Source organism: Benincasa hispida, chromosome 5 (assembly GCF_027475165.1).
Source record: "Benincasa hispida cultivar pf3 chromosome 5, pf3_genome.v1.1, whole genome shotgun sequence".
NCBI lineage: Eukaryota > Viridiplantae > Streptophyta > Magnoliopsida > Cucurbitales > Cucurbitaceae > Benincasa > Benincasa hispida.
In genome coordinates this window covers 34,718,501-34,730,112 of record NC_143482.1, presented here as the reverse complement: position 1 = coordinate 34,730,112, position 11,612 = coordinate 34,718,501, and positions in this window count along the sequence as shown.

Sequence of the window (11,612 nt, the reverse complement as noted above, 5' to 3'; positions counted from 1 at the left end):
TGTTTACTACCATTTTTGGAATTTGTCTGAGTAGGAAGCTGTGAACATAATTACACAAGATGGAACTCGCTCCTTCTCGGTTCTAGTGTAAGTAGATGAATTTCTCCTTTAAGGGTTGATTTCGGGTCTTGACTAATGAAGGCACTCACTCTCTCACTAGCTAGAGAGTGCACTAGTTTATAGTTGGACTATAACTCATTATTTATTAGAGAGATCAATGGTACTTAAGAAGATAAATGTAACTATGAAGGTAAAACTGTAATTTAATTCAGCTGTATTTATGAGCAATTCATGAAAGGTCAACTTACTGTTGATTGGTTATATCTCTGGACACAAAAATATATCTACAGTGCTAAGAGTGCAGCTGTCGGTCTTTAGTGGAGTGACTGACAGTTAATAAATATAGATAATTAATTAATCTCGTATCATTGAAGCTTCTAATCTGTAGGTCCATAAGGTCTCCTTGCTAGCTCACTAAGGATAAAACAAGGGATAATTATGTTTGGAATAATTTGAATTGTTCAAATTATATAATGGAATTAAAGGCATTAACTATATTACTGTGATTTATATAAAGCATAATGTATATTGATACATTAAAGTATATAGTTAATATAGATTTGATTTATAATTAAAACTTTATAATATGTGAGAGATAAATATTTGAATAAGATTAAAATATTATTTATATGAATAAGATTCATGTAAATACTATAGGTTAAAATTAACATGAATGAAATTCATATTAAAACCATAGGTTATAAGAGAGTATTGCATTTTAATATGATTAAAATATATAATATATAGTTGACTAACTAAAGGTTAGTTAATTAATTATATCGTATTATATATATATATATATATATATATTATTTTTTATAGAAATATTTCATAACTCCCATAGGTAGTTATTTTGCTGTTTCACGTGGGAGTTAATTAACTCTCTTTGTCCATACCTTTTCTCTGACTAATGCTGCATAGAGAAGAAAGTGAGTGGCTTATAACATGAAAAAGAATAATTTTTCTCATAAAGAAATCTCATTTCCTCTCTCTAGCTCTCTGCATCTTCCTTCTCCCAAAAACACTTAAAAAGATTACACTTCCCATCTTTTGTCCTGAGAATAGTAGAGACTTCAAGTGATGGTGTCCTGTTCGTTGGGTTATTTTTCGATGTTTGTGCAGAAGAGTTCGTGTCCAGTTCTTGGAAAGGAGTTACGTGAAGATAAGATCTTCAAGGGTAAGTTTCTAATTATCTCTTCTCCATCTCCCAGTAGTATGCTTGTGCGGATGTTTATCTCTGTTATTTTCTTCTCTTGTTTCATGTTTTTCAAATTGATTGTTAAATGCAAGACATTCACACGCTTCTGGAAAGGAATTCCATTCCTTCAATTGGTATTAGAGTTGGGTTGTGCTATTTTTTTTCAATTTGAAATGAAAATCAGAGAACTGGTGGAATTTATTCTGCATTATGAATGTTTGGTTTGCGAAAATGGATGTTTTCGAATTTGGCATTTAGTTTACTACTTTAATTTTGATTATAGTTGTAAGGGTCCGTTTCTTTGGGCATTTCATTTTATGCAACCGAGTCTGTAAGTCCGTGTTGTCCAATGAGCAATAGTTGCCGAGGAGATCGGTAGAAAATGGAGAAAAAATGGAAAAAGAACGAAATAGATACATGTATTTTGTGTTGGAGCGTAAAGGCACAACGTTAAGCTACGACACAGAAGGTCCAGCATTGCGGCACTCGTTGACAATGTTGCAACCCTACTGTCGAGTGTTGCAGCGCTGGAAGCAATGTAGCATTATGTTATGGAATAAGTGTCGTGACACTCCCCAATAGCATTGTGGTGCTTCGAAGCCTGCACGCGCACATTCCAGATGGTTGGAGGTCGTGGGTTTGAGCCTTAGGGTGGTTTTCAAATTATTATGTAATTTTTGTTATTTTAATTAATTAAGTTAATATAATATGATTATATTGATTTAATTAATTTTTAGGGTACTAAATATTTGTTCCATTTTTTGCTGTTTATTTAATTTTACATTTGATATATGATTAATATTATATGTTGCATAATGTATATCATATAGTTTTAAAATTCCATCTTAGGATAGACATTAATCACACATCATAATTAATATAAATGTTATATTATATAGTTGCATGATTTTTTAAGCATGGGTACACATCATATCTAATATAAATGTTATATTATATGAATGCATATTTCATTAAGCATATCCATGCATCATACATTAATATATTTTTATATTATATGGTGGTGATAACTCTGAAAAAGAGTTATAATTCCTAGCTTAATTTAGGCTTGTAAATAGATTTTGATTGTTTAATTATCATATTTTGTAGGTAAATTCATCCTGGGAGGCAAATAAACCAATTACAAGAAAAAAGGGCGAAAAAGGAGCAAAATTAGAGTTTGGATGCATCAATTAGGAAAAAGTTAGAAAAATTACCAAACTGCCAAGGAGAGCAATACTACAACCCTCCTGTGACCCTTAAGCAATGCTGAAAAACAGTTAGCGCTTTTTCAAGGCATGCATGCAGTGTCACAACCTTGGTGCAACGTTGTAAGGCAGTAAGTATGGATATAGCGTTGCAACGCTGTCCTAGAGCGTCACGATACTTTCGAAGATGGCTAGAAATTCAACAACCACGCGTACACAATGCAGCGTCACACGAGCGCTACAACGACTCCTTGATGCTCGAGGGTTAATGTCGACAAGAGTGCTTAGTTTCTATAAATACTTCACTTGTTTTAGGGTTAATTTTCTACGCAAAAACTGATGGAGGCCGAGGATAGACTCCAATTTCTTCCACTTCCTTTATCTTTCTAGCATCATTAGGTTCGATTTTCTTAATTTCTTTTGGATTGTAAGCATGAATTGGATTGTCTCTTTGATTTGTCTATGAACCAGTGAGATAAGCTTTCTTTCCAGTTTTTAGAGCATTAAATCTTGGTTAATTTCTTGAGATTTATGTTTCCATGATTTGATTGCATTATGAATTTATGTCTTCTTTGAATCCATTATAATTTCAATATGTATGTTTATGTTGTTGAATTTTTGCTCATAAGCATGCATTACCTCGCTATTGATTCTTAGTTATGTCACGTTCTTTTAGAATGTCTAGCTAAAATCACCTAAGTAACAATAGTTAATTGTGCATTTGATGGCTATTCCTAGCATGTATGAATTGCTAGGTTGAAAGATAAATTTGGTTAATGAATTAAGCAAACTATTTTGTTAATCGACACAATAGAATCCTTAATCGTAATGCACATGTTTTTAGTTCTATATGGTTACTATCGAACCAATAGAATCGTGAAGCATGTAAATTAATTACGAAACTACTGTCCAACCTTAATTAATGCTTAGGACGCTTTCTTGATTCGGTCTTTGTTAGTTGTCATCCTTTGTAGAGGCTAGTTTGGTCGCATCGAGCGAGTTGTTGTGCACGTATAAGTCGAATGCATAATTAATTTGCGAAAGTCGATGATAGAAATTGTATTGGATGTCTCTTTTGCACTAGAAACTAGATAGACCAATCCTAGTTTACATTTTTCCTTTTCATTTTAATTTCATGAACGTATTTCATTTTATTCAAACCAAAACCCCCATTTTATTTCTTTGCATGGTTGAATTTAGTTTAAGAAGAGATTTAATCCTAGGCTCCCTTAGGTTCGATCCTGTACTTGCCACTTATGCTACTAGGTAGTAAGAAGTAGGTTCAGTGAATTATAAATATTATTTGCTTATGTTAAGGGTTTATTTGCAATGGTAAATCTCGACCTAACAAATTGGCACGGTTTCCGGGGAGCCAACCCAATTAATCTATTTTTTTAGTTAAATTTGACTAGTAACCTTTAAAGACACCAAAAAGATTTTCCTTTATCTTTGAGTGTACTTGTTTTTATTATGAGGGATGATATTAACATCTATTGTGAGCTTCTTGCAAGACAAGCGGCTCAATGAAAAGAAGAACAAGAGGTACGAGAAATTAATGAGCTTAGAAATCAAATATTCGAACTAACCTCTCTTGTTCAAGTTTTGGCTACAAGGCAATTGTAGGAGCTTGAGACATGTTGAGTTATTTCACTTCAAGGTCATTCATCTGAAGCATATCCTCAACTTTCGCGTGGTCCTGTTCGTGATTACAATTCCTCTTGGGAGATGTCAGGCGAAACTTCAATGTCGATGCATACTTCTTCTTCCAATTCAAGCATTTCATTAGAAGATTTAGTCAGGCAACTTTCTAACAAGAATTCTCAAGTTACCAGTAGGATAGCTTCTATTCTGAATATGAAGCTATAACTAAATTTCAAAATTTGAGTGGCTTGTTGCTCAGATTACTAAGTCAGTTGGAAGACTTGCAGAGTCCTTGTTGCAACCATCTTCTGATCCTATCGACTCGAGCAACAATGAGTTGACTGGCATCGACCATCATGTTGAGAAGCTGAGTCCTCAAACTTCAAGCTAAGGTATAACGTTGAGTTCTTTAATGTTGAACTTGCTAATAGTTCTTCTCAGTTTGAGCAAGAGTCTATTGAGTCTCACCTGGAGACTCAAACCCCCATACAAGTTTAAATGGATCCTATTTCACAGCTTGTAAATTCCATGCCTCCACTGGAAAGCAAACCGGAGCTACAAAATGTTTATACTACTGATGTGAGACCCATAGCCCATTTTCCCCTATTAGCATAAAATAAAGAGGAATTAAATCCTAGGGTAAGAGTAGGAAGGACCCTAAGGGATAAAAATGGATAAAATACTCTGGAATTTAAACCCTAAGTGGTGAAGATGTGATTAAGTGAAATCCTACTACAAAATTGACTAAGTGTTTAGACATGGGCAAAAAGGGGGAAGTGTAGTAAGAGTAACACATGCCTTGGAGGTTAGATCAACGTATTAGGCAAAAGATGCGTTGAAGGGTGGCAGGCGGTTAAAGGATGGCAACCGAGGGTGAGGCATTAGGATGGCACGAGGGCTGGAGGGTGGCATTCGCCGAGCAGGCTCAATGCCAGACATGCGTCGAGCAGCCTCGGCCAAATGCCCAGCTATGCGTCAAGCGATCGAGTGAACCCTGTGAGCGATGCCAAATTGTCGTGCCAAGCGATGCGTCGATGGAAGCACCCATGCGTCGAGCGACCGAGCAAACGATGCGTCGACGGATGAGCAAGCCCTGCTGAACGATGCGTCGATGCCAAGCTATCGTGCCAAGTGATGCGGACAAGCGACTATGCCATGCGACCCATGTGAGCCATGCGTTGGAGTCGTGCGACCTTGCGATGCGTTGGAGGTTGGTGATGGCTTGCATGAGGGATGCATTGGACATAGTCCATGCGATAGACTAGGTTGGACGCATGGTGTTGGCTCTTGCGATGGTTAAGGGTTGCGATGGTGCTATGTTGGAAATTAAGGGAAACTAAGGATTGATATGTGTTGGAATCATACTATGCGTTGAGGACCTACTATGCGTTCTGAGTACGTTATGCGTTGATACCTTAGGCTAGTTGTATGCAGCGAACACATATTGAAGGGAATGAACGCATAAGAAGGCTGAGCTCATAAGGAAGACGTCATTCTAACATGTGGCTCGTTGAGAAGAAACCTTCAAACTTAAGGATTTGAGGTGGAGGCTTGAGAAGACATGAAAATTTGGTCTCATGTGTTGGCAATGTAGAAGGAAGACATCCAGCACTTGCATGGATCAAACCTTGCATTGGTAGACACCTCAAGCAAGAGGTGGAAGGGGTTGAAGGTTGGCAATCTTTAAGAGTAACACATGAAGGTGTTGGTGTCGATCTTGGAGGTGTGTTGGTGTCGATCTTGGAGGTCTTTTGAACGCCTATAAAAGGAGGGACACCCCACTCCAATCTACAAACCAAGTCATTTCTCAAAGAGCACAAAGAGAGGAAAAATAAAAAGAGAGAAAAATTAAGTGTGGGTCGGAGATACCAGTAAGGACGCAGAGAAGGCAAATTGTCTAGACAACCGTGAAAGGCAAAATTCAAACCACTAGTTCTCCCAAACCCCTCGTGAAAACCAGGTGATTCTTGAACCAAAAGTTTCTAAATTAAGTCTAGTTTCTGTGTTGGCTGCCTCACAAAATTCTAACTCTAAGGCTATCAAAATTAAGGAAAATCGAGAGGTACTCACCAGAAAGAAGACAGCTGGGCCAGGAAGAGTAAATTTGATACTCAGAGCTTTTGCCAAAGAATTTGGAGGTGGAACTTTAAGGTATTGTAGACATTTTCACACATTTTTGAAGAAGAAATTGTCTTTAGATAAGGCCTAGAAGTGGTAGTAATCTAAACTTCAAAACTGAATAGGATCCAATGGTAGAATCAGGGAAACTAGATGACCTGCATGGAAAGTTCTCCATAACTTCACTGTGAGTGGTTAATTCTTCCCTTGTTATTTTGAGCATATTGTAAATTAATATGTTGTAGGTTATGTGTGATGATTGGGATGGTCAGGGGGCCTAAGGACCTAGAACCTGAGCCCAGAGTAAATCCTTACAGGATGGTCAGGGGACCGAGGAGTCTAGTGCCCGAGCTTGTGGGATAGAGAATCCTTGAAGTGGGATGGTCAGAGGGCCGACGGGCCTAGTTTCTGAGCCCATGATAGGAGGAGCTATGTGCACATAGGCTGGTATTGTTGTTATGATATTGTATGTTAAACATCTACCGTGTGTGTAGGTTGATTCGTGAAAGCTTCATGCTTTGTTGGAGATTCACTTGGAAACCACATGTTTGTTGTGGAAGATTTATATTTGTGTGACCACTCACTGAGCTTTGTAAAAGCTCATGGTTTGTCTCTATGTTTACCTTGCAGGTAGCTGACAAGTCCAGGTTGCAGTATTGGTTAAGGTCTACCACAAGTTGAAAAATAGCTGTAAATAAGACTGATTACCGGGATAGAGTTTCCATGTGTATTTTATAATTTGAACTTGTAAACTAGTTTCTATTAAAAGAATGTAATATTTTCCGCTGCGAATATACTAAAAAAAACTAGTAGTTGAGCTAAAGTATTAACAGATTATATCACGCCTCACCACAAGCTCAGGAGCACGGGCTCGGGGCGGGGTGTGACAACTTGGTATCAGAGCATAAGATTTTGGGAAAAGGGGTTAACTAGAAAAGAATATAGTAATACTATAGTAAGTCTAAATATGTGATTTATTATAGGAATCATGACACATGGCAGACCACGCAAGCAGCCAGTGGGGACTTCAGATGCTACCTCAAAAACAATAGAAAGAGACCAGGGCGGATCGAGCCATCCGCAGCCGGAGGCTGGAGCTGACGAGCAAATGATGGGAAGATTTGCTCGATGTCTGGCTGAAAACCTAGGAGGGGTTACAGTAGACCCCGAAAAGCGGTTTAGTATTGAAAGGTTGAAGGCCTTAAGAGCCTCAACTTTTGAAGGAACCACGAACCCCGCCGATGTTGAAGCTAGTTCGTGATGATAGAGAAATGCTTCAGGGTAATGTGATGCCCTGAAGATAGAAAAGTAGCCCTAGCCACTTTCCTACTCCAGAAAAGAGCGGAGGATTGGTGGCACATGTTTGAAGATAGAAGAAGAGGAAGGGAAGAAGTAACCTGGGAGGAATTTGGAAAAGCCTTCCATGAAAAATTCTGTCCTCAAACGTTTCGCGATGCAAAACGAAATGAATTTCTGAAGCTCGTACAAGGCTCACTGACAGTAGCCGAGTATGAACAGAAATACACTGCGCTTAGTAAATACGGCACCTGTATAATACTGGACGAAACTGAGAGGAGTAGAAGATTCAAGGAAGGCCTACGGGTGAAATCTGGACACATGTAATTGCCAGCACTGATAGGCAGGACTTTCCAAAATTGGTGGAAACGGCGTTACGTGTGGAAGCTAGCCTAGAATCGCTAGAAGTAGCAGAACCTGTATTGGAGTGAGGAAGGAGCCAAAAATACTCCTTGGGAGTCCTAGATAGAAAAATAAATAAGACCAACTCTGGAAAGCAGAAGGTAACAAAAGAGCTTACTCTGGAGGAAGCATACAAACCCAACGAATCTGTAGCCAGCACCCGAAGACCGTGGTGTTCGAATTGTAAGAGATATCACTTTGGGTGCTTCTATGGAGGGGAAAATGTATGCTACAGCTGTGGAGAGGTTGGTCACTATAGACGGAACTGCCCCCAGCTAGGAAAAGAGGACTCCGGCAAGGGAAAGCCCCCGCAGAGTAAATAGATGTGTATTATTGTTCTGTTATAAATGTTACATAGAAACTTTCTCTTTGTAAATATGTTGTTATGATTAATAAATGTTTATTAACAAAAATGTGTTGTTTGATGAAATGTGTGATAGGTAGATGGGATCAAGTCAGGAACGAAACCAATTGTGCGGGAGATGTGGGAGGTATCTCCCTGGGGAGTGCTTAAAAGGGATAGATAAATGTTACATCTGTAGGCAGGTAGGGCATAAAGGAAAACAATGCCCAGAGTTCCAACGTTTCCTCAGTCATCGAGACCCAACCCTTGATGCAACTAGAGATTTCCCTTATCATAGGTGCCATAGGAACCACCGGAGAGACCAGGAGGGGAGAGAGGGATCGCGCTTGAAATGTGAGCAACCCAGCCACCAGTGCAAGGATTGCCCAACAAATAACCCTGCCAGTAGCTCAGGAGAAAATAAACCATGGAAGAACTACTAGTATTAAGGGGAGGGGTACTCGGGGAAGGAAATGATGTACATTTTGAATAAAACAGGAATGTAACACGTACAATAAATAAATAAAAAGAATGTTTGTTTTTGTTGCCTTAAATTTCGAGGGTGGAATTTCTTTTAAGGGGAGGATAAATGTGAGACCCAGAGCCCATTTTCCCCTATTAGCATAAAATAAAGAGGAATTAAATCCTAGGGTAAGAGTAGGAAGGACCCTAAGGGATAAAAAGGGATGGGATACTCTGGAATTTAAACCCTAAGTGGTGAAGATGTGGTTAAGTGAAATCCTACTACAAAATTGATTAAGTGTTTAAACATGGGCAAAAAGGGGGAAGTGTAGTAAGAGTAACACATGCCTTGGAGGTTAGATCAACGTATTAGGCAAAGGATGCGTTGAAGGGTGGCAGGCGGTTGAAGGATGGCAACCGAGGGTGAGACATTGGGATGGCACGAGGGTTGGAGGGTGGCATGCGTCGAGTAGGCTCAATGCCCAGCCATGCGTCGAGTAGCCTCGGCCAAATGCCCAGCCATGCGTCGAGCAGCCGAGTGAACCCTGTGAGCGATGCCAAGCTGCCGTGCCAAGCGATGCGTCGATGGAGTGCCCATGCGTCGAGCGGCCGAGCAAATGATGCGTCGATGGCAGTACCCATGCGTCGAGCGGATGAGCAAGCCCTACCAAACGATGCGTCAATGCCAAGCTATCGTGCCAAGCGATGCGACCAAGTGCCTATGCCATGCGACCCATGTGAGCCATTCGTTGATTTTATTCAAACCATAACCCTCATTTTTATTGCTTTCCCTGGTTAAATTTAGTTTAAGAAGAGATTTAATCCTAGGCTTCTTGAGGTTTGACCCCGTAATTGCCACTTGTACTACTAGTTAGTATAAAATGTAGGTTATGTGAATTATAAATATTATTTTCCTAGGTTAGGGGTTTATTTGCGATGGTAAGTGCTGACCTAATAGATGGATATGTATGTTTTCCATCGGAGATTAATATAAAAGTTATATTATATGATGAAAATGAAATGGCATTGAGCATGATATTATTTAGTAAATATAAATGTCATATTTAATTAGTGTCTTTAGATTCATGATTATAGGCTTTAATATTTCATTATTTTATAATTCTTATAAGTTTAATGAATCAAATTAAAATCTATAATCAAAAGTTGCATGCAAACATAAGTCTTTAAATGGTTTAAAATTAATTTACCTAGATTTATGTTAAAAATATTTCTAATATGATTAGAAATAGGTCAATTTTTTTATTTTTATTTTAATGGGATTAATTGGAAAGAATGAAAGATTAAATTCATGAAATAATTTTCTGTAAGAGACTTTTGTCTAAGGAAGGTTCTATCTAGGACTGGGGTATTTAAGCTAGCGGAAACGAAACACTCTTACATGGCAAGTGACCTGGAAGGTAAACTAGATAAGTATTTTATAAGCATGCAATGGATGATTATAATTTATTAAAGTGTTTAATAAATGACAATCATATGCTGTTGAACTATCCAATATAAGAGTTAGATTGGGTCAATTTAACAATGGACTTAGATAAATTTATTACAGCTTTACCTAAGTAATAAACCCTAGGTTTTAAAATACTTAGTGGGATGAAAAATATGTATATGATATGTCACTTTTTCACTTATGTTCTCCTTAAAATTTCACACCGTGAGACTCATGCTCAGCCTTGAGGTGCCCTGGGAGCGTCCCCCTTTGGATGATATTTTGCATGGGTCAATATCAAGGTGAATGGAGAAACTATTTATAGTAAGTGGGTGAAGGATGTGTATCAACATGTTGGTCTCCTTCACTGGTTTACGTCGTGAGATCTTCTTGCATGACCTTTAAGCGCCCTGGGACTGTCCCCCTTTGGATGGTTTTGCATTAGGTCAATATCAGGGCAAACTCCAGAAATGGACATGATCGCTTTAGTTTTTGCCCCAATTGATTTTTTTTCCTTTGGTTGACTCATTGGGCAGAACTTTATGGTCTAAAATGGAGGGTCACACTTATAGAAAATTGTTAAGAATGTTAATGATTCTTGACCAAATCAATGCCGACTAATTATTATAGGAAAAAGAGTTATTTTGGTATAATAATTGGTTGAGAGTGTCTTAGTTTAGTGAAGGGGTGATTGGCCACCCATCAATGGATTTTATCCTAAATCACTGAAGCATCATTTCAAAATTAGATGTAAAAGGGTTCATTAAAATTTTTCTAAACTTGTTTGGTTTTATAAGAGTTATGCAAAAATCTAATGTAAATCAATTTGTTTTATTTCAACAATATGTCAAGTACAATTCTTTCAATGTTAGTCAACTTTTAGTCGCTTTAAAGTTGACCAAAGATAATTATACAACATGGAAAAATTTACTTGAAACTGATTTTGTGGTTGATGACCTAAATTTCATCTTGATTGAGGATATTTTCCAGTCTCAGGAACTGATGCAACATGAAATGTTCGTGATGCATATGAAAGGCGGAAAAAGGCCAATGATAAGGCTCGAGTTTACATTTTGGCGAGTATATTTGTTTTCTTAGTCAAAAGATATGAGAACATGGTCACTACACTTGAGATGCAAACATTGCAAGATTTTATGGGCGAGAATCCTCATAGTTTAAGTAGAATGGGGTTGTGTTTGATGAAACTAGTAATGTTAGCTCCCTAAATGAACTCCAGTTCTTATTTTGTGTCAAGGGAAAAATAGGGGAGACAAATGTTGCCAACTCTAGTAAAGTTTATCAAAGTGGTTCGACCTCTGTGATTAAAGATGGAGTTTAAAGTAAGGGATTTGAAGCTGATTCCACTGTTCTCCATAAAAGGAAGAATTCCAACGACTGTAAATATGATTTTCTTGTCTTGGAAGCGTGTTTAATGGAGGA